General features: G+C 43.7%; 1 long non-coding RNA gene across 2 annotated transcripts in view; it reads left to right on the forward strand.

Moving 5' to 3' along the window:
* LOC129392174 (uncharacterized) overlaps nt 1-23,875 on the forward strand; it is a 77,308-nt gene that overhangs the window by 36,812 nt on the left and 16,621 nt on the right. For both annotated transcript variants that reach the window (XR_008617581.1, XR_008617580.1), the window contains exon 2: nt 6,665-6,769. This is a non-coding gene — a long non-coding RNA (uncharacterized lncRNA). The remainder of the gene's footprint in view (nt 1-6,664; nt 6,770-23,875) is intronic.

Below are 23,875 nucleotides of genomic sequence, written 5' to 3' on the forward strand. Positions count from 1 at the left end.
GTCTTCTCCCTTTTTTTCTTGATGAGTCTGACTAATGGTTTATCAATTTTGTTTATCTTCTCAAAGAATCAGCTTTTAGTTTTATTGATCTTTTCAATTGTTTCCTTCATTTATTTTTCATTTATTTCTGATCTGACCTTTATGATTTCTTTCCTTCAGTTAACTTGTGATTTTTTTTTTGTTTGTTTTTGTTTCTCTTCCTCTGATTGCTTTAGGTGTAAGGTTAGGTTGTTTATTTGAGATGTTTTTGAGAAAGGATTTTATTACTATAAACTTCCCTCTTAGAACTGCTTTTGCTGCATCCCATAGGTTTTGGGTCATTGCGTTTTTGTTGTCCTTTGTTTGTAGGTATTTTTTGATTTCCTCTTTGATTTCTTCAGTGATGTCTTGGTTATTTAGTATTGTTTAGCCTCCATGTGTTTGTATTTTTTACAGTTTTTTTCCTGTAATTGATATCTACTCTCATGGTGTTGTGGTCGGAAAAGATACTTGATATGAGTTCCATATTCGTAAATTTACAAAGGCTTCCTTTGTGACCGAAGATATGATCTATCCTGGAGAATGTTCCATGAGCCCTTGAGAAGAAAGTGTATTCTGTTGTTTTTGGATGGAATGTCCTATAAATATCAATTAAGTCCATCTAGTTTAATGTGTCATTTAAAGCTTGTGTTTCCTTATTTATTTTCATTTTGGATGATCTGTCGATCGGTGAAATTGGGGTTTTAAAATTCCCTACTGTGATTGTGTTACTGTCGATTTCCCCTTTTATGGCTGTTAGCATTTGCCTTATGTATTGAGGTGCTCCTATGCTGGGTGCATAAATATTTACAATAGTTATATCTTCTTCTTGGACTTATCCCTTGATCATTATGTAGTGTCCTTCTGTGTCTCTTGTAATAGTCTTTATTTTAAAGTCTATTTTGTCTGATATGAGGATTGCTACTCCAGCTTTCTTTTGATTTCCATTTGCATGGAGTATCTTTTTCCATCCCCTCACTTTCAGTCTGTATGTGTCTCTAGGTCTGAAGTGCGTCTCTTGCAGACAGCATATATATGGGTCTTGTTTTTGTATGCATTGAGCCAGTCTGTGTCTTTTGGTTGGAGCATTTAATCCATTTACATTTAAGGTAGTTAACGATATGTATATTTCTATTACCATTCTCTTAATTGTCTTGTTATTGTAGGTCTTTGCCTTCTCTTGTGTTTTCCTCCTAGAGAAGTTCCTTTAGCATTTGTTGTAAAGCTGGTTCGGTGGTGCTGAATTCTCTTAGCTTTTGGTTGTCTGTAAAGGTTTTAATTTCTCTGTCAAATCTGAATGAGATCCTTTCTGGATCATTTTAAGTTTTTCCCTTTCATCACTTTAAATATGTCCTTCCACTCCCTTCTGGCTTGCAGAGTTTCTGCTGAAAGATCAGCTGTTAACCTTCTGGGCATTCCTTTATATGTTATATTTTGTTTTTCCCTCGCTGCTTTATAATTTTTTCTTTGTATTTAGTTTTTGATAGTTTGATTAATATGTGTCTTGGCATGTTTCTCCTGGATTTATCCTGTATGGGACTCCCTGTGCTTCCTGTACTTGATTAACTATTTCCTTTCCCATATTAGGGAAGTATTCAACTATAATCTCTTCAAATATTTTGTCAGTCCCTTTCTTATTCTCTTCTTCTTCTCGAACCCCTATTATTCAAATGTTGGTGCATTTAATGTTGTCCCAGAGGTCTCTGAGATTGTCCTCCATTCTTTTCATTCTTTTTTTTCTTTATTTTGCTCTGCAGTAGTTATTTCCACTATTTTATCTTCCAGCTCACTTATCTGTTTTTCTGCCTCAGTTATTCTGCTATTGATTCCTTCTAGAGAATTTTTAATTTCATTTATTGTGTTGTTCATCATTGTTTGTTTGCTGTTTAGTTCTTTAGGTCCTTGTTAACTGTTTCTTGTATTTTCTCCATCCTGTTTCCAAGATTTTGGATCATCTTTACCCTCATCTCTCTGAATTCTTTTTCAGGTAGCCTGCCTATTTCCTCTTCATTTGTTTGGTCTGGTGGATTTTTACCTTGCTCCTTCATCTGCAGTGTGTTTCTCTGTCTTCTCATTTTGCTTAACTTAACTGTGTTTGGGGTCTCCTTTTTACAGGCTGCAGGTTCGCAGTTCCCGTTGTTTTTGGTGTCTGCCCCCAGTGGCTAAGGTTGATTCAGTGGGTTGTGTAGGCTTACTGGTGGAGCGGACTAGTGCCTGTGTTCTGGAGGATGAGGCTGGATCTTGTTCTGGTGGGCAGGACCATGTCCGCTGTTGTGTTTTGGCATGTCTGTGAACTTATTATGGTTTTAGGCAGTCTCTCTGCTAATGGGTGGGGTTGTATTCCTGTCTTCCTTTCCCATATTAGGGAAGTATTCAACTATAATCTCTTCAAATATTTTGTCAGTCCCTTTCTTATTCTCTTCTTCTTCTCGAACCCCTATTATTCAAATGTTGGTGCATTTAATGTTGTCCCAGAGGTCTCTGAGATTGTCCTCCATTCTTTTCATTCTTTTTTTTCTTTATTTTGCTCTGCAGTAGTTATTTCCACTATTTTATCTTCCAGCTCACTTATCTGTTTTTCTGCCTCAGTTATTCTGCTATTGATTCCTTCTAGAGAATTTTTAATTTCATTTATTGTGTTGTTCATCATTGTTTGTTTGCTGTTTAGTTCTTTAGGTCCTTGTTAACTGTTTCTTGTATTTTCTCCATCCTGTTTCCAAGATTTTGGATCATCTTTACCCTCATCTCTCTGAATTCTTTTTCAGGTAGCCTGCCTATTTCCTCTTCATTTGTTTGGTCTGGTGGATTTTTACCTTGCTCCTTCATCTGCAGTGTGTTTCTCTGTCTTCTCATTTTGCTTAACTTAACTGTGTTTGGGGTCTCCTTTTTACAGGCTGCAGGTTCGCAGTTCCCGTTGTTTTTGGTGTCTGCCCCCAGTGGCTAAGGTTGATTCAGTGGGTTGTGTAGGCTTACTGGTGGAGCGGACTAGTGCCTGTGTTCTGGAGGATGAGGCTGGATCTTGTTCTGGTGGGCAGGACCATGTCCGCTGTTGTGTTTTGGCATGTCTGTGAACTTATTATGGTTTTAGGCAGTCTCTCTGCTAATGGGTGGGGTTGTATTCCTGTCTTGCTAGTTGTTTGCCATAGGGTGTCTAGCACTGTAGCTTGCTGGTCGTTGAGTGGTGCTGGGTCTTAGCCTTGAGATGGAGATCTCTGGGAGAGCTTTTGCTGTTTAATGTTACGTGGAGCCGGGAGGTCTCTGGTGGACCAATGCCCTGAACTCGGCTCTCCCGCTTCAGAAGCACAAGCCTGACAACCGGCTGGAGCACCAAGACCGTGTCAGCCACATGGCTCAGAAGAAAAGGGAGAAAAATAGAAAGAAAGAAAAAAATAAAGTAAAATAAAATAAAGTTATTAAAGTATAAAATAATTATTAAAAGTAAAATGATTAAAAAGTAATAAAGAAAAAGAAAGAAGAGAGCAACCAAACCAAAAAACAAATCCACCAGTGATAAGAATCGCTAAAAACTATACTAAAAAAAAAAAAGGACAGATAGAAACCTAGGACACATGGTAAAAGCAAAGGCTATATAGTCAAGATCACACAAAGAAGCATATACATACACACTCACAGAAAGAGAAATAGGAACACAAATATATCTTTCCCCCCAAAGTCCACCGCCTCAATTTTGGGATGATTTGTTGTCTATTCAGGTATTCCACAGATGCAGGGTACATCAAGTTGATTGTGGAGATTTAATCTGCTGCTTCTGAGGCTGCTGGGAGAGATGTCCCTTTCTCTTCTTTGTTCGCACAGCTCCTGGGGTTCATCTTTGGATTTGGACCCGTCTCTGCATGTAGGTCGCCTGAGGGCATCTGTTCTTTGCCCAGACAGGATGGGGTTAAAGGAGCAGCTGATCGGGGGCTCTGGCTCACTCAGGCCGGGGGTGAGGGAGGGGTACAGAGTGTGGGGCGAACCTGTGGCCGCAGAGGCCGGCGTGACGTTGCACCAGCCTGAGGCGCGCCGTGTGTTCTCCCGGGGAAGTTGTCCCTGGATCACGGGACCCTGGCAGTGGCGGGCTGCATAGGCTCCTGGGAGGGGAGGTGTGGAGAGTGACCTGTGCTCGCAGGCAGGCCTCTTGGTGGCCGCAGCAGCAGCCTTAGCGTCTCATGCCCGTCTCTGGGGTCCGTGCTGATAGCCGTGGCTCGCGCCCGTCTCTGGAGCTCATTTAGACAGTGCTCTGGATCCCCTGTCCTTGCGCACCCTGAAACAGTGGTCTCTTGCCTATTAGGCAGCTCCACAGTTTTTCCCGGACTCCCTCCCGGCTAGCTGTGGTGCACTAGCCCCCTTCAGGCTGTGTTCATGTAGCCAACCCTGGTCCTCTCCCTGGGATGTGACCTCCGAAGCCCGAGCCTCAGCTCCTGCAGCTCTGAAGCTTCCCCTCGCCACCCCCGTCTTCGCCAATGAAGGGGCTCCCTAGTGTGTGGAAACATTTCCTCATTCACAGCTCCCTCCCACAGGTGCCGGTCCTGTCCCTATTCTTTTGTCTCTGTTTTTTCTTTTTTCTTTTGCCCTACCTAGGTATGTGGGGAGTTTCTTGCCTTTTGGGAAGTTTGAGGTCTTCTGCCAGCGTTCAGTAGGTGTTCTGTAGGAGTTGTTCCACATGTAGATGTATTTCTGATGTATTTGTGGGGAGGAAGGCGGTCTCCATGTCTCACTCCTCCGCCATCTTGAAGGTCTCCCCCAAAATGCATAATTATGTTCTGGAAAGTGTCTAAACTTGTATTTGTCTCCCTTCTCCAACAGGCAAGTCTGCATCTTCTTTAAACTTTTCATTCATGTGACTCATTTCATCTTTGTGCCATAGTGTAATCCGTGGGAATTACTGAGGTGTGAAGAGCAGTGTGCCCCGACAGTAAATGGCCCCAAACTAGCCTGCTTTTGTAGTTCTTGTGACTGCTTTTGATTTTTCATCTTTCTTTTGCGCTGCTGTCAGACCATCCTCACCAAGCCTAAATTGCTTGGTGAAAATTTGAAGATGGCTACGGCTTTTTCAGTATGGAGCTCATAGGCTTTTTAATTTGAACGATTTATCTCGTCACTTATGAGCTTTTCTCAGTTACTTCTAGGAAAGTGGGCTCTTTCTTCATTTAAAGTCTTTATAGGTAATACAAGTTATAAAACAAAGCTCTTTATGTCTCTTAAGGAAATTTGTTGGTGGTACATAAAAAGAAAAGTTACTGCAGCTTTTTGTGGTAGAATTTTTACCTGACGTTCATCTTGAAAGAACATGTGTGTGGGGGCATTTTAAGGCAAAAAAAAAAATGAGGATTGAAATTTCAGAAGTAATCTAAGTAAATATTCTATGGTATAGGTATAGGATAGGTATTACTATGAAAAAATAATTTGAACCAGCTTCTGGAAACGTCTGTCAATTCTGTCTTATATTTTGCTGAATTTAGGAAGGTGGCATGTCAGATTGGTCGATCCTCTGGATGTGGAGTTTTTCAGTCTCTGTGATGGGCAGGATAAACCTAAACTCTGGTCAACCTCTACTGAGGTACCGTTTGGCCTTTCAGCGCACCTTTGAAGGCTAAAGGATAGATGGAAGTCACTGGGTGGTATGAATTCTAAGTACCTCTGTGGAATCATAAATGCCTCAAGGAAAAGATCTATCTTAGTTTTCTTTGTATTCACTTACATATTTATTGGTTCTTGAAGCACTTTGGAGTAGAGTTCCAAAGTTGAAAATGTTTAGGGCTTAGAGTAAGAAGGCGTGGTTTAAATTCCTGCCGTGTCCTTTCGTGATTCAGCCGTGTCCCCGAGTCTCAGGCTCCCTTCACAGATAACTATTGAGTGGCTGCTTTGTTCCAGGTGCTATGCCAAGTGCATGGATACGGGCCAGGAAGCAGCTGGACACTCCATCCCTGCCTTCGTGGAGTTTACGGTGGGGCAGGGCTTTGTCAGCTCCGTCATTCCTGTCCTCCTGTTCAGTGTTTGGCCACATCTTCTTAAGACCTTGTTATGTGTATGGATACCTTTATGGTAGTAAGAAATGTATACCATTCTCCGTAAGCAGCAGATAACCAAAGGAACCATCCTGTGTCCGAGTCTGGCCAGGTGTTGCTGCCAGCCAAAAGCTCGATGATGGGAATTCTCAAATTCTCAGTTCCCCTCGTCAAGTGTTAGGGGCTGTAAGGATATACTAGCGCCATACTGAGGGTTGAAAAGGGGGGAAGAAACTTGCTCACTGAGTCTTTTTAAACTAAAATGGGAAGATTTTAAAAAACTGAATTGAATGCTTGATTTTCTTACTGTGATGGAGCTCAACTCTGCTTGATGGGGAACCTTCACGGAGGAGGTGAGGGTTGAGTGGGGTCTGGAAGGACAGTTTGGACTTGACCTGGCAGATAACTGGAAGGAAGGCTATTCCAAAAGGCCAGTTACAAAAATTGATTTTATTTGCTTTTGAAATGTATATTATTTAATATCTAGTATCAAGTGTAGAAGTCTGAAATTATAGAAATTAAAAGACATTTCTCTTTTAATGAAGAATATTGAGACTTTATCACGAAGACTTGTTTTTAAGAGCATCATAGGGGAAAATGCCCTGATTAATCCCCACCTGCTCTCATTTCCTACTAAGGATGAAAAAACATCACCTCTTGGATTAAAGTTACCAGCCTGCCTCCTGGTCCTCAGGCCCTGAAACTTGCCTCTCCATCAGTTTCGCAGAGGTTTGGGTTAAACTGTAAGTCAAGGAGTTTCAAAGATCTTAAAAGATTTTCTGTAGTTCCTGTTTAAGATTGGGTGAAAAATAATAACAGCCATTAGTTGAAATAAAGTGTGGTATTTACTTTACTTAGAAAGAAGCAAGCCCCTGAGTTGATGGAGCTTACACTCTAGAGGGTAAGAAAGTAACGAAATAAAATAACCTTGCAAATAAATGTATTTGGTAAAGATGGTAAATGCTAGGAAGGAGAGGTACTCCCTGAGGAAGTGAGAATTGATACTTGTGGGGGATGTTAAGGGGATTAAAGGAGAGAAGGTTCTGGAAGGCAAGGATGCATAGAGACCCTCTGGAGGGAGTGGGGAGAGAGCTGGGTCTCCACCCTCCCTCCATGGTGCCTTTGTATAAGGTCAGAATATTTCATACCATTTCCCAGCTCCTGGAAAAAAAGAATCCATCTTTTCTTAGGTGACCTCTCTCAGCTCTGGAGAGTCTGACGTGGAATTCCAAGAGCTGTAACTGTGACTGAATGTGCCTAATTCCTCAAAAGAGAAGTGCCCTTTGGCTATGGAGTAGCAATATTGCATCTTACCTTGATAGCTGATGATGGGGCAATTGGGAGACACATATATTAGGGATGCTTTATTATTCCGATTAATGCACTTGAATATGAATCTTGGTGTTCCTTTGCATTCTTAAGTGCATGTCATAGTAAAAAATTAGAGTTTCCCTCCTACCAAGGGCCTTATTAGAACTTGGAAAGCCTCCTTCCCGTCTTCCCGTCGTCTGAATAGTGTGGGCCCTACTTATGCCCCAGATGACAGGCTTCTTATGGAATTCCTCGTTTCCTGATGATCCTGAGTTTTATTATTTGAGTTATGCTTTTACTACTTACAGGATTTAAAAAAAGAAGAAGAAGAAGAAAAAAGTGGCAGTCAGAATTGGCCTCCAGACAATTTAGAGCTCCCTGTGGCTTCCAACACAGGGCATTTTAAACATTCTCTGCCTTTTTCCTTTCTTGTATTTCTTTCTACAACCCTGCCCTGGTTGTGGAGATTTAATACGGCATGCCTGTAAATATCTGCTCCTTGTTTGCATGGAAATAGTGCATAAATTGGATCAAATAGCATTTCCTTTCTCTCCTGACAGCTTGGATTTTTTTTTTTTTTAAGTGGCTTTGACGGGAGTCAGGGCCAGATTATTAAAGCATCAGGGTGACCCTTTCTGTTCATCAGCCGTTAATGAACTTAGAAAACTGGGATCTCATCTGGCAGACAAAATCATTTTGTTTGACAAACAGCTTGAAGTATTTGTAAATAAGAACAAATTGGGGTATGTAATTTTTTTCCCCCCGTTGGGCCTGTGATCCGAATGCATGGGTTTTAGAGTTTTTTTTTCCCTTTTTAAACGTCTCAGAGGTTGGTAGAAATAAAGCACTGGATTTCTTCATGTTTTAGTTACTTCCGTTGTGTTAATTGTCAGCCTGGTGGATCCCCGAACACAGCAGCTGTCCTGGAATTAACGGGTGAGGTGTCTTAGAAAGAATGCTAGGAAGTGTGTGAGTGAGAGATGGTTTGACCAGTTACTTATTAAGTGACTTTACTGAGTTAATAACTCTGTACCTCAATTTCCTAATTCATAAAATGGATAGTAAAGTAAAAGATATATACATATAGTGTGTGTGTATATACATACTGTATATATATTATATACTATATGTATATATACCATACATCGTATATATATTATTGTATGTGTAAATATAAAGTATATATGCCATATATGTGTATAATTGTATGTGTATATATATATATTTTTAATTTATATATACATATAAATAATATATTCATTTTGTGCCTACTAGTGCCTGCAAGCACCTCCTGAAAACAGAAAGACAGACCTCTTTGAGGGTAGACTGTTACTTTCATTGCAGTCTTTCAGCGTATTATTTAATCTTATATTGAAGTACCTAAACTCTGAAGTGGTTTAAAAAGAAAATTAGGACATTAGAAACATTTACCTTCAATTTCTATCCCTCAAATTTAGAGGAACATTCAGAAATGCTTTAGTTAACCTCCCGGAGTCTTGTTCTAGGAGGTGTGGTGGGAAACAAATGGTCTGGAGTCCGATTGCTGTTCCATTCTGGTTGTGTGGTATTGGGCAAATTGCTTAGTTTCCTCTTCTATAAAATGGGGGTTGTACCACCTTGTTTACAGGGTTGGATTTCCGTAAGACACTGTACGTAAAGCCCTGAAAATACGGTGCTTGGTACAAAGAGACTGCTCAGGATATGATAGAAAATAGTACTACTACTAGTAGTAATATTATTGTTTTAGTCATTGGCAATAAAACAATGGTTGCAGTTGTTAAACAGAACAGAAAAAGAGTTCTACTTAATAGAGTATTGGGGAGGGGGTGGCTCAAAGGAGTCTGGGTCAGCTTCACTAAAGAGGCGACCTCTGAAGGATGGACTGGGGTTTGTCAGTCACAAAAGGAGAAAAAAGGAAGAAGGAAGTGAAAGATCGTCTTAGTGGCTCAGCATTGATTGGTTTTACCAACTTAGAAGTTCCTCCGTTTGAGTCCGTAGGACCTCTTTATGACCCATTCATGAAAGAAGAATCCAGTCCCACCCCTCCCAGGGCCCCTGCTTACAGCAGAGCCTGCTGATCAGTGGCCACCTGGGGATTTAGAACTTCTTCTCTACCCAAGGTAGAATCATGCAGTGGCTCTGAGGCTGCTGTTTTTACGATCGTGTCCCCTATCTCTTGTCCCCAGCTAGATTTCTCACACACAATAGGCTGCAGTGGATATTTGTTTGATTAAATTAACAATGACAACCCTTCTGCATGAAGTTCCTCTAGTAGACCCCTCTTCTTTCAAGGAAACTCTCATTTCTCAGCTTTCTCTCTCTTTTCCCATCCCCTTGTTCCAGTCTGCCTCCTGGTAAATCTCAAACTGTTCTTCCAAAAGTGTTCTTTTCCTAAAAAAAACATAGTCCCTGTTCAAAGGAACTCACTGTCCGATGAGAGAAATCCAGACCCAATGAACTAAAATATATTTTGCCAAGTGCTATGATAGGAGATCAGAAGACAGGTGTTTGACCCCTTACATGATCTTGAGGACATCTCTTGTCTTTCAGGAGATTTAGTTTTTTATCTGTAAATTAGGGACAATGGCATTCATATCACAGGATTATTGTGTAGATTAAAGCAGGCAAAGAACTAGAGTGTGCTGCCTGACATGCTTATGTCTAGAAATGGCTCAGGGTAAATAAGGTTGACCGGTAGAATCTTTTTTTTTTTTTTTTTTTTTTTTAACTTGATTCTTAATTTTGGTAGGGGCTCATCTGTGTTATTGGAGCCTGACTATTCTGATGCCATTGGTATTTTTTCAATTGCAGTCTAGTTTACATGCCATAAATTTCACCCTTTCACAGTGTACAGTTCAGTGGGTTTTAGTATATTCACCAGACTGTTACTGTCATTACTGTTGACTTCTGGAACGTGTTCATTCCCCCTAAAGAAACCCCACCCATATCAGCATTCACTCCCCACCCTCCTCTTCCTCGAGTCCTGGCTAAGCACTTTCTGTTTCTGTGGATTCGGACTGGGAGATTTTTGAAGGGTTTCTCTCTCCTCCATCTTGAATGCTTCCATATCATGAGTCTTCCTATATTTAGGTCCTTTAAACCTTTTAAAAAATATGTGTTGATTTGATAATGATGATGCTGATGATGACGATGATGATGATAAAACTGAAACAGCAGCTTGAGAAGATTAGAATTCAGAATCTAGACTTAATTCAGTCCTGTGCTCTCCGGATAACTTTGGATGTGTCATTCCCTTGTCTGAGCCCCAGTTTCCTTATTCAGATAATTTGTATTGGATTCAAGAACTACTCCCTCCCCAACTCCCAACTTCTCTGTTAGGTTTAAACTCAGTGATTTTGAGTCTGTGCATATATATATATATATATATATATATATATATATATATATATATATGCCTTTTATATGCATATATATGCCTTTTATATGCATATATGCCTTTTATATGCATATATATGCCTTTTATATGCATATATATGCCTTTTATATGCATACATATATGCCTTTTATATGCTAGTTCTTTAAGTTTCCTGCTGCTTTCTCTTATCTACAAAGCTGGAATTGCCTGCTTTCTTTCAGTTTCAGTGTTCTAATAAGTATAAAAATAAGTAGGGCTTCCCTGGTGGCGCAGTGGTTGAGAGTCTGCCTGCTGATGCAGGGGACGCGGGTTCGTGCCCCGGTCCGGGAGGATCCCACATGCCGCGGAGCGGCTGGGCCCGTGAGCCGTGGCCGCTGGGCCTGCGCATCCGGAACCTGTGCTCCGCGACGGGAGAGGCCACAACAGTGAGAGGCCCGCGTACCGCAAAAAAAAAAAAAAAAAAAAAAAAGTAAATACATTATATACACCTTTGTGTGTGTGTGTGTATAAAACAGTGGCTTTTTTTTTCAGACACTTCCCCTCTGAGAACTAATGAGACAATTCATGTAAATTACTTAGCACAGGGTTTGGCACATAGTAAGTACTAAGTAAAAATTCTTTGCTAGGTGAATGATGGATCACCCTGGGTAAACCCGTTGACCTTTGCCCATGGGAACTTGTTAAATTAATTGTCCCAGATGATCCCAGTTGGAAGCTTTTTTGATCTTGGGATGGGGCCTCTGATATCTACTCTCCCTCTCTTTGCCTTCACTGGTTTGTGGAACATGTCAGTGTGAAATCATAGATTTAGAAAAACAAATGCCGTGAGAGGAACAATTTACCTTATCCTGCTCTCTTCACGTGGCATGGGAAAATGAAAAACGTCCAAATGAAGACAAATTTATTGGATACCAAAACCACCAGGCTATTGATCCTTAAGGCCAGACAGCAAGGTTATGAATTGGGTGATAAAATGAAAGCATTTAGCTTGACTTCTAAGATGGGGACAGTTTTGTGTGTTATCACAGCTCTTGGGTTCTCCTGACAGCCCCACAACTAATGAACTAGCACTTCTTAACTAGACTGTTTACTTTATGTGCTGCATCTGTCTAATGTGTTGGGTGAGTGAGATATATTGGAACAATTTGATTTTTTTTTTTAGAAGGCTGGATGCCTGCGATTTAATCTGATTTAATTTGAAAGTGGCAGGAACATTAGCTGAGAGTTCTTACCTGGAGCTAGAAAATGAGGAGATTGTTAGAAGCCATGAATAGTTCTGCACGTCTGCAGAGGAGGGATTTAAATCTCCTGATGGATTTTGGAACTGATAAGCAAATGTTGTGTTTCGGGTGTCAGAGATCAGTGTGGGAGCCTGTAATTATTTTAATTGGATGCCAAAGCCCAGAGGGAAGTGAGTGTCCAGTTGGGTCCTGGAGTAAGGTGCTAGGACTAGGTATTCTGAAGCTTGCTTTACGCTCTTCCTTTCACACCATTTAGAGTGTTGAGACCATAGTAGCTTTCAGGCCGTCCTGTCCATCCTCCAGTTGCCTTGAGTCAGTCCTGCTCTTTGACCCATGGCCTCTGGGGACCAGGTATCCCTGTGACCCCATAGAACTGAAACGTCTCTTCCTGACTCTGCCTCATGGTGGTTTCTTTTCTTGACCTTTGTGTGATGGGGAAGGTAACTGTTATGGGATGACTTGTGTTCCCCCCAGGGGCTTCCCTGGTGGTACAGTGGTTAGGAATCCACCTGCCAGTGCAGGGGACACAGGTTTGATCCCTGGTCCGGGAAGATCCCACATGCGGAGGAGCAACTAAGCCTGTGAGCCACAACTACTGAGCCCGTGTGCCACGGCTACTGAAGCCCACGCCTCTGGAACCCATGCTCCACAACAAGAGACGCCACCCCAGTGAGAAGCCCGCACACTGCAATGAAGAGTAGCCCCCACTCACCGCAACTAGAGGAAGCCCGCACGCAGCAACGAAGACCCAATGCAGCCAAAAAAAATAATTGTGTTTCCCCCAAAATTTATATGCTGAAGTCCCAGCCCCCAGGACCTCAGAATGTGTTCTTTTTCTGGAAATAAGATGTCATCATTGCAGTTGTCATTAGCTAGGATGAGATCATATTTGATTAGGGTGGCCAGAGTTGTGGTACCCCAAGCTGAGGGATAACCAGAAGCTCAGAGAGAGGCCTGGAGCAGGTCTTCCCCTAAGCATCTTCAGAGGGAGCGTGCCCTGCTCACATCAGGATCTTGGACTTCTAGCCTCCAGACTATGAGATGATAAATTTCTGCTGTTTAAACCAGCCAGTTTGTGGCACTTTGTTACAACAGTCCTAGGAAAGTAATGCAGTAACCCACTAAGCATTCTATACCATGAAAGTACAATTAGTTATGAGAGGGGAAAAAGTAAAGAGGAGACTGTACCTTCTTATCCCACTCCCAGTTCTTTTGTTTTCTAATGATCAAACTATCATTAAATGCTTGATAAATTAGTGTTCATTATATAGCTGCTCTGTACCAGATAACATGCTGGGCACATCTCCACCATATTGAATCCTGGTTCTACCCCATACTATGTGTGTAACGTGTAGCATGTTATTTTTTAATTTTTTAAATAAATAAATTTATTTATTTATTTATTTATTTTTGGCTGCATTGGGTCTTCGTTGCTGTGCGTGGGCTTTTCTCTAGTTGCAGCGAGCGGGGGCTACTCTTCGTTGTGGTGCGCAGGCCTCTCATTGCGGTGGCTTCTCTTGTTGCAGAGCACGGGCTCTAGGTGCGTGGACTTCAGTAGTTGTGGCACGCGGGCTCAGTAGTTGTGGCTCGCGGGCTCTAGAGCGCAGGCTCAGTAGTTGTGGCGCACGGGCTTAGTTGCTCGGCCGCATGTGGGATCTTCCCGGACCAGGGCTCGAACCCGTGTCCCCTGCATCGGCAGGCGGATTCTTAATGTGTGGCATGTTATTTATAACCCACACTGAGCCATGGTTTTCTCAGCTTTCCAGTGGAACTGTGATACACAACTATTAGGAGTTCTAGGAGGATTAAATGAGATGCAAATGCTGTCAGGTGCCCAGCATAGAGCCAGGCACACAGTAGATGCTAAGTAGATGCTGTTACTTGAGCGCCCCATGTGCCAGCTTCTAGAAATTTAAAGCCATTAATAATAATAAAGATGCTTCCTTATGTGCATAGAACAAAGGGATTTAGGTAACCTCAAGAAAAGCCATTCTTCTCAAACAAGTACTTATACACAAACTTTCTTGGTAGCATTGTTCACAACAGCCAAAAGATGGATACAACCCAAATCTCTCAACCGATAAATGGATCAATAAATGTGGTACATGCAGGCAATGGGATATTCTTCAGCCATAAAAAGGAATAACAAACACACTGATACAGGCTAGTGTATGAATGGATGAACCTCAAAAACATATGAAGTGAAGGAAGCCAGACAGAAAAGGCTGCATACTGTATGATTCCTCTTAAATGAAATATCCGGAATTGGTGAATCTATAGAGACAGAAAGCAAATAGGTGGTTGCCGGGAGCTCGGGGGAGGGGAAAGTGGGGAGTGACTGCTTAATGGTGTGGGATTTTTTTTTTTTTGTAGTGATGGACATTTTTTGGAATTAAATAAAGGTGGTGGTTGCCCAAAACTATGAATGCACTAAATGCCACTGAATTGTACATGTGAAAATGGTTCATTCTATGTCCTGTGAATTTTACCTCAATAAAAAGAAAATCCATTCTTCTTTAATTGCAAGGATATTTATGTGGCCCAAATCAGGGGAACATGGAAGAAGGGTTAAAATATATAACGACTGGGAGTCATCACACAGGGCAGTTAGATATCATGGAATCTGGAGGCCCTTCAGCATCTACTCTTTAATCTAGGAGAGATGTTTTCTGTGATCTGAGGCAAATAATGTTTCTGTCCCTCTAAAAGAGGAATAGCCTTTGTGGCATTCTTCCTCCTGTGGCTCAGTGACACCGTGCCTTTTCCCTCATTGCAGCCCAGGACCAGGACTGAGTCAGGGGCCATCCCCCAACCAACCCCTGGCAAAGGAGAATGCTGTTGCTCCAACACACAGAGGCCAGCTGTGATTTATCCCCTGCAGCCAGAGGTCCCCTCTCAGCACAGTGTCGCCCCACTGTCTTCGTGCCTTAGGACTCCGTAACACAGTGCCATAGAGTGGGTGGCTTATGAACAGCAGATGTTTATTCCTCACAGTTCTGGAGGCTGGAAGTCCAAGATCAGGTGCCAGCATGGTCGGGTTGTGGTGTGGCCCCTCTTCTGGTTTGCAGACTGCTGACTTCTCCTTGTAGCCTATCATGGTGGAGACAGCCCCTTTAATAAGGACACTAATCCCATTCAGGGGGGCTCCACCCTCATAACCTAATTACCTCTGAAAGACACCTACCTCCTAATACCATCATATTGGGGATTAGGATTTCAATATATGAATTTTGAGGGATACATTCATCTCATTGTACCCACACATGGGCCAAATCAGCATTTTGTTAACGGAAAATGTTCCCAAATCAAGGACATGGCTCTAGGCTTGGCTCCCAGCCTTCTGGTTGGCCTCTGGGTTGCACTTTCTCCTGCACTGACTCAGTCCTCACATGGCTTGCAGAGATGTTAGCTTCCTCAAGCACAGATGCTTTAATTGCTGCTCATGGATCTTCAGTAGCTCTCCAGGAGCTGTGCAATGTTGACGTTCTCCTTCACTTAGCATTCAAGGCCGTCCCGGTCTCATTCCCTCCACCCGTCAGTCTTGTTATGTGATGACTCTGCACACTGTCCTTTGGAAGGATGGTTTGCTGCCATCCCCTGGCCCCAGGCATGCCCTTCACTTCTCCCAGTGGTTCCCTCTGCCAGGGATGACTGCTCTTGCCTTGCCAGCCTTTCGACATTGTGGCATCCTCTTTGGCTCAGATCAGATGTTTTTTTCCTGAGACCCCTGCCTCCCCTGGTCCTGTCTTGTGTTCATGTTTATGGGATCTGTGTCTGTCTGTCCACTGTGTTCTCACAGGGCTCCTCAAGGGTGGGAACCCTGTCTTACTCACTTCTGTAACCCTGGCCCCAAGCCCCAGGCCTGGAATAGAGCGTATGCCCAGTAAACATGGCCTGTGTAGAATTGATGAATGGCAAAGAGTTGAGAAAAAGCAAAGAACTCACTGCCTTCATTTTCATTTGCCACAAGAGATATTTGCATAAAATCTCCATCGGCCTCTGAACGTGGAGGAAAAAATAGACTCTGCAAGTTAGACGTAATCCTCCAACGGTCGGTCGGGAAGACTGGAGTGCATTTTGCAGTATCGGCCCTTGTTAAATGCTTATGAGCGTTTGCTTAAGCAGAATGAAAATGTGAGGCATGCCTGCATAAATCATCCCTTTTCAGAATGGAAATCAAAAGAACGAAGACCAAAACACTCCGATGGGTGGCTTCATGGGTAGCCTCTTGGATGTGATTAAAAGCTGATTTAACATTCAGAAAAAAAACATAAAAATCAGCCTTCCCGGAGCTGGAGTCTGACCCCAGGAAAAGTGTATATCCTCAGGAAAGATCAATTTGCATTAAAGATCTCTTTGGCAATACATTGTTGACAGAGGTTAATATTGTAAGTGGAAATTTTTGATTGCTTCACGATTCTTTTTCCCCTTTTTTGCTTCACCACCTGTGTCATCCCAGAGAGAGCTCTGTGCTAGAAGTGATATTCTCACTTCTTGCCTATTGATGTCTTTACCAAGCTTGCGTTCCTGCCCTTAAAAAGCAGAATCCCGGTTGTATGGTATAATAGAAGGGAAGGAAATTAGGAAAAGTACCTGGGATGCAGGTCAATGCACTCCACTTCCCCAGGCCAAGGGAGGCGATTTTGGAGGAGAAGATGACCACGGTGAATTTGTAGTTCTTACTGGCATGTTCCCCCTGGAAACATGCTCTGAGCCGTTTAATGAGGGATGGATGGGTCCCCCCTGAAGAAGCGGTGCCTTAGACCATGGTTTCCCAACCTCAGCCCTGTTATTATTTTGGGCTAGATAACTGTTTGTTTGGGGGCTGTTCTGTGCTTTGTAAGATGCTTAGCATCCGTGACCTCAACTCACGAGATGCTAGTAGTACCCCATTCTCTCTAGTCTTGATGATCAAAAATGTCTCTTAGACATTGCCAAATGTCCCTGGGTAGAGGGCAAAATCATCCCTAATAGAGAACCACTGTTTTAGAGGCTTACCATGTTGCTAAGCAGAAGTTAGTCTAGTAGCAAGAGGAGACGGCAGTGGAAAGGCAGGGAAGTGTGAAGGACATGGTGCCCTTCCTTCACCTGGTGGTCCTGCGCCGGCAGGTATGACTCGGGTGGACCTGGAGTGACTAGGTTGGCAGGAGTCACATCGAAGAGGCCTTTAATGCCTCCCTGAGGAAAGCACATTGGGTCTGAAGCCAGAAGTCTTGGGGTTAATCCAGTGCCTCTCTTCCCAGCTGTGTGAACTGAGTTACCTAACCTTTTGAGCCTTGGTGCCTTTATCTGTAAAGTGGAGTCTCCCAGATTGGTTGTGAAGCCTGAGTGACCTCAGGCCGTGTGGAAGTGTCAGTGTGGTGCCTGGCATCCTAGTTGCCCAAAGAACGTTGCCCTCCTTCCTGAGCACTCCCAACTCTGGTTAAATCCAGTTCTCTCTAGTTCTGCCACCACCCGCTCAAGGTTGCTATTTATCCAGCCTGTATTACTGCAAAGCCACCAGCGTTCTCTGCCTCAAGTCCATTGTCAAGCCCACAGCCAAACTTACTTCCCTAAACAGGATGGTGTGAAGGCCTAGAAGATATTTAAACTGGTACCGTCCAACATCATGGGTCTGCAGCACCTGAAGTGTGGCTAGGTCAGATGGAGATGTGCTGTTAATATAAGGTACCGTCTGGATTTTGATGATGTAGAATGAGAAAAAGAGTGTAAAATATCTCATTAATATTTTGTATTGACTGTGTCTTAAAATGCTAATATTTTAGACATGCTAAGTTGAACAAAATGTATCATTAAAATTAACTTCACTTATTTACTTCTACCTTTTTAAAAGTAGATATGGAAAACAGGATGAGTTTTGTAAGAGTAGCTATTGTCTTATCCAAGGAAGCATATTGGTTCTTCATGGGAGAATCGTTTCCTTGTACTAAGTATTGAAGTAGAATTTGTTTCACGGGGCAGTCCCTTTTTAAAGAACGGAAGTTGTCCCCTTATAAAGAGCAGTAACGTATTGAATAATTGCTCAGCACATTTCTTTTTTTCCTCCTGGCAGATGTTAGGATGTTCTTTCCTTTGTATAGTACTCCCTTTGCTGATATGCACCACCTTGAGGCTGGGCCAGGGCACAGTCATATTTATTAATTCCCTCTCCTCCTTTATATGGACTGAACGTGTGTGTCCCCCTAAAATCTGTATATTGAATTCTAACCCTCAGTGTAATGGTTTTGGGAGGTGATTAGGTCATGAGGGTGGAACCCCCGTGAACGGGATCAGTGCCCTTATAAAAGAGACCCCAGAGAGCTCCCTCACCTTTTCCACCATGTGAGGACACAAGGAGAAGATGGCCACCTGTGAACCAGGATGTACCCAGACACGGTCCTCACCAGATGCAGAATCTACCAGCACCTTGGTCTTGGGCTTCCCAGTCTCCAGAACAGTGAGAAATGAATGTGTGCTGTTTAAGCCACCCAATCGATGATATTTTTGCTATAGCAGCCCAGATGGACTAAGATGCCCTTCTTCGTGCTTGGTGGATGTCACAGCAAGGAGGCAGTAGTGTCTGTGGTGTCTTTAGAATTTGATTGGTCAAGCAGCTAAAATTCAACTAATTCATTTTTATGTTATTAATACTACTGTAGTATTTCACGTTGTTGTGTAATTGTATTTGGGTTTCATTTGATCTCCCTTGATCCTTGCGACAACCCTTAATGCTTGATATTGCCATGGGCCTTCACAAAAAGAGATGGGAGGTTCTGAGGTATTGAATGACTTTCCGAGATCCTACAGCCTATGTGCAAAGCCCAGGGCCTGACGCCTGGTCCTCTTGTAAATGCTGTGAGGCCCGTATGAAATTCCCGCTGTGCCTTGGGGGTTGTTTTTTAAAACATGATTAGAAACAAAACAGGCAGAACTCTCAGGCTGCAGGTAGCCTGTCTTAACTGCAGAGTTTTGGGGAAATGGGTGGTTGAAAACTGGGTTCGTGACCCTGGGGAGGCCTCTGCCCTTGATCTGGGCCATCACAGTGGTTCTGAGGTAAAAGGACCTGTTTTCCTGGAGCAGGAGAATTTGACTTCCCAGCGGGATCAGGACCAAGTAAGTTGGCAGGGATGGACCCTTCGAGACCTTAAAACACAGTGAACTCCACGTTGTTAGTGTTTGTTTCAAAGCATATTGCATGTGGCTCTTACTCTTGCAGTTCACATGATCAGTTTTTAAACAGTGCCTCCCAGGCCAAATGCCATTCTCCAAATGAAAAAAGAGATCACGAGTGCCAGCTGGACAGCCGAAGCTACAGGTTCATCTGCAGGAGGGACAGGCTTTGGGTCCTGATGTGCAGAGGAGGAGGTAGAGGAAGGAAGAGACTGCTGGTAGGCCTTTAGGAGGGATGCTCCAGGTCCAATGCCTCTTGTGTGCTCTTCCTCCGGGGGCAGAGAAAGGAGAGAAAGTTACTGAAGTGAACTTTGCAAGGGACCTCAGACGTAACAGAGGGTTTCTAAGGGGGCACACCATTGCTGCAGGGACCTACTTGAGGTGCTGTGTGGATTTTGTTTCTCATATTACAGATGGTGTACAGTCAGACAGCTAGCTGGCAGACTTTTGTTTAAAAGGGCTTTGGGAACAATACAAATGACAGCAAGGTGCCTGCTTGCCGAGGCTCTCCCAGCACCTTCATCTGTTCATTTAAGGAATGCCTCCTGTGTGCCTGGGTACGCATTGAATATAAAGCAGTCATGGACTTTGCCCAAGTGGAGATGACAATCTAGTGGGTGAGGCAGCCATTCAACGAGTAGTCAAATAATTGGATAATTCCAAAATTTGATGAGTCCTGTGAAGGAAACACCCAGGGCATGGTGATAAAGTGAAGTGGGTTGGGGAGGAGGATACTTAGGCCTAGGAGTGTCCAAAAAGACCTCTCTTGAGTTGGTAGCTTTCAAGATCTAGACTTGAAGAGATGCAGCCAGATCTAGACTTGCCAGCAGTGCGACCCTAGAGATAGTTAGAAGTTAGCCAAGCAAGTCTTTGTCAGCGTGGCAGAGAGCTTAGGATTTGAGAGCTGGGGGAAACATTGAATGATTTCAAGCATGATCAGAGATAGGAGGTTGCTGCAGGAAGCACACATGGGAGATGATGGTGGCTTTGATTCATATAGTGGCAGGAAAACTGGAGAGAAATGGGTGTGTTATGGGAAAGAGTACATGTTTTAAAGGTGAAAATGGCAGGATGGGAGGATGCGTGGACTTGACAAGATGAGAGGGGTAAGTGAGGCATTGAGAATGGCTCCCAGGTATCTGGCCTGAGCGATGGAGTAGATGATGTTGCCCTTTATGGAGGTGGGAAAGATCTAGAGAGGGACGGGTTTGGAAGGGAAATCGGGCATTGAGGTCTGAGGCCTGTGCAGTAGAGGAAGATCATGATACATGTCAATCTGGAGGTCAGGGAGAGGCTAGGGTTAGTGATACAAAGGTGGGGGTCATCAGCCTAGAGATTGTTTTACAAGCCATTGGAATTGGGGATATCGCCTGGGTAGAGAAACAAAGATACGTCCCCATCTGATTCCTGGAACACTCCTGGAATTTACCATTCCGAAAAGAAGAGGTTTGGCGAGAAAAGGCATGTATGAAATAAATATCTCAGGGACTTCCCTGGTGGTTCAGTGGTTAAGAATCCGCCTGCCAATGCAGGGGACACGGGTTCGAGTCCTGGTCCGGGAAGATCCCACATGCCATGGAGCAACTAAGTCCGTGCGCCACAACTACTGAGCCTGCACTCTAGAGCCCGTGAGCCACAACTACTGAGCCCGCGCGCCTACAGTCTGCGCTCCGCAACAAGAGAAGCCACCGCAGTGAGAAGCCTGCGCACCGCAACGAACAGTAGCCACCGCTCGCTGCACCTAGAGAAAAGCCCACGCCCAGCAACGAAGACCCAATGCAGCCAAAAAAAAACTCAGAGGATAGGAGAGTGAGTTTACCAAAGAACAGTAGCATTTCTGAGCAGGTGACCGCCCATTTGAAACCAGAAATGATTAAAGGGAACGAATCTGCCTGCCCGAGAGCATGATTTCCTACCGTAACATTTGCTTCCCACGGAAAGCCGTGGAGAACAAGCTTAGTTGTGTTCGTTCATTTGAAGCATCAGATTTCTCCAGGCTAGTACGGTTGGAAAAAAGGAGGGCCAAGGGAGGTGTGAGTCCTTGCAGAGGGAAGTTATAATCATAAACCAGGGCATCTGAGCCGAATAAGTGAGAATATAAGGAAAATCTAGACCTGGATGAATAGTAATGAAGAAAGCCAGTGGATTGAGGTTCTTGAAGCCAGCGAAGCATTTGTGTAAGGGTAGCCTGGGGAGGGGCGACCAGACGGGGCTGGGCGGCCACTCATGTTGACATTTGCTGTCTTGGAGGTCGTTCTAGAATGTGAGCCTGGCCCACGTGAAGTGGCAGATATTGTGAATTGGCTATTTGCATCACGGTATTAAGGTGGAGAGGCGTGGTGAGAACTAAAGTCTTCCAAGAATGAGAGGGGTGACCAGGAGTTACTTGCTTAATGACTGACTAGGACAGAGAGCCCATGGTGGTGCCTGGGAGGAGCAGTGGTCTTCCTGAGAGGGAAGGGCAGAAGATTCCGTGCAACAACTGGAAGCCAGGAGGGTGGAGACCCACTTCCTAGCCCTTAGGTCTGTGGACTAAGAATGGCACCTCGGCCACTGCAGCCGCCCCCAATGGTGCACTTTGAGGAGCCTCAGGCTGGGAAAGAACAGGCCCTGGATAGCTAAGGTGCATTTCAAAGGAGTGATTTCAGTGAGCCCAGACTCTTGCATCTTCCCATACACAGAAAAGCGCCGAATTCATTAACTTGAGATGTCTGGTTTTCTTTAATTAACAGGAACCTTTTGATGTTCCAGCTACCTGGTTTTTGTTGCAAAACTCCTATGTATCCTGGCTCCTCCCATACCTCTTCAGAGCAAACTGAGAGGCTGCCTCCAGGGTTTGAAGTCCTCAGAAAGTCCATCGAATAAAACAGAATTCTTAACTTTTAGGGTGTGCTTTTTTTTTTTTTTTCCCCAGTGTTGTGTGTTTGCCTTGAGAGAGTAGTGGAAAAAGACTTTTCCCTTGGGAAAGCAGTGGTCCAGGGGACAGATTCCCTTAAAAGCTGGAGGTAGAATGAAGTGAGGGGAAGTTGAGGATAAAGAGGAATGTGTGGGTCACACAGTGGACGTTCCACAGGATTTCATCGCTGGACTTGGGAGGAAAGAGTGGGCTGGAGGTTGTGTGACAGGAGTAGTTTGTATGATAATGAACATCCAGGGAGGCTGCTGGCTCTCACTGAGAGATTCAGGCCTTGACCCACTCAATACATATTTATTGATCACCTCCTTGTGTGCCAGATACTGTGCTGGCAACAAACAAGCAGCAGTGGCCAGAATGGACGAGGTGCCTGCCCTTGAAGTATCTGCTCTGACTGGGGAGGTTCAGGCTGGTCATCAGTTGTGTGTCCTGTAGCAAAGAACTCTTTTCCTGTTTTTTTTTTTTTTTTTTTCAGAAAATACTAGAATTTGAATCCCAGGGTTTCCAACAACTAAATTAGTGTCCTTAGCCTCTTTGAGTGTCGATTTTCCCTTCTGTAAAATGGGTGTGGTGGTGCCTCTGTGGATGGTGTTGCTCAGTTATTATTCAAATGTGCGAGAATTGCTTTTGCCAGGAGGTCAGGGTGGGTCATCAGAGCTACCCTTAGTCCATAAGATGCTTGTGTTTAATTAGAAAAAGGCACTTTTCCTTCTAGAAACTCTGCTTCTATCAGTCAGAGAACTGTTGTAGTAAGTATGCAATCGAAGAAGTCCAGGAAGAGAACGGTGCTCCCTCCTGCACTGGCTTGTCCCCGCAGGGTGAGGTGAGGGGGGAGGCCAGCTTTGGGTATTAACCAGTTATTTACTAAGTGCTTGAATACAGGCCTCTCAAACAGTAACGTGCTCTCGAATCACTTAGGCTCTTGTTAAAATGCGGATTCTGATTCCTTGGGCCCGGGCTGGGGCCGATATTCTGCAGTGGCTGCTGGTTCAGGGACCACACTTTGGGTTGAGATGTGGCTACTGTAAACCTTTGTCTTAAATGCTGGTAGAAGACCTGGATCCTTTGCCCTTAGGGGTTTTGGTCTGATGTGGAGAGATGACAGGAAATGATTAGAAAACAATTAAGTGATGAGGAATGTGCTCTTGACACCTATTGGGGTTTAGAAACAAAGAGAAGGAATGCCTCTAGGTCTGGACTTGCCAGAAAGGTTTCACAGAAGCTGTAAGGACTTGGAATTCCTCCTGAGGTCCAGCAGAGGAGGAAGGACACTGCAGGACGGTTGGGGTATGTGTGAGAGGATGGCTTGGGTATAGACATGAGGTGGGGTTGTCATACTAGCAACAATACAAATGATGATAACAGCCGAGCTAACATCGGCAGAGGTTCTATCTGCTGTAGGACCTGTTTTATAAGCTCTTTGCCCTCTTAGTATAGGGGTGACAATGTTATGACTCTCAGGATGCAGCCACTCTTTTAGTTAGAAAATCAGTGGCCCAAGTCTAAGTGGTTCTGATGGGTTTGGCCATTGTGTTCCTTAGACTTTGTTTCTGGAGGTTACTTAGATTTTTATTCCCTCTTCACGTGCATTGTTTCTGGACAATCCACACGTCTTCGAACACCCATGAAAAATCATTTCTAACATCCATGATGCTAATTAAAAGACAGCCTCTGGTGGTCTCATTTTTTTTTTTTTTTTTACAACAGAAACTAACACAGTATTGTGAAGCAGTTACACTACAATACAGATCTATTTTTTAAAAAAAGATGGCTTCCCTGGTGGCGCCGTGGTTGAGAGTCCACTTGCCGATGCAGGGGACACGGGTTCGTGCCCCGGTCCGGGAAGATTCCACATGCC

The sequence above is a fragment of the Physeter macrocephalus genome, chromosome 6 (assembly GCF_002837175.3).
Source record: "Physeter macrocephalus isolate SW-GA chromosome 6, ASM283717v5, whole genome shotgun sequence".
Taxonomy (NCBI): Eukaryota; Metazoa; Chordata; class Mammalia; order Artiodactyla; family Physeteridae; genus Physeter; species Physeter macrocephalus.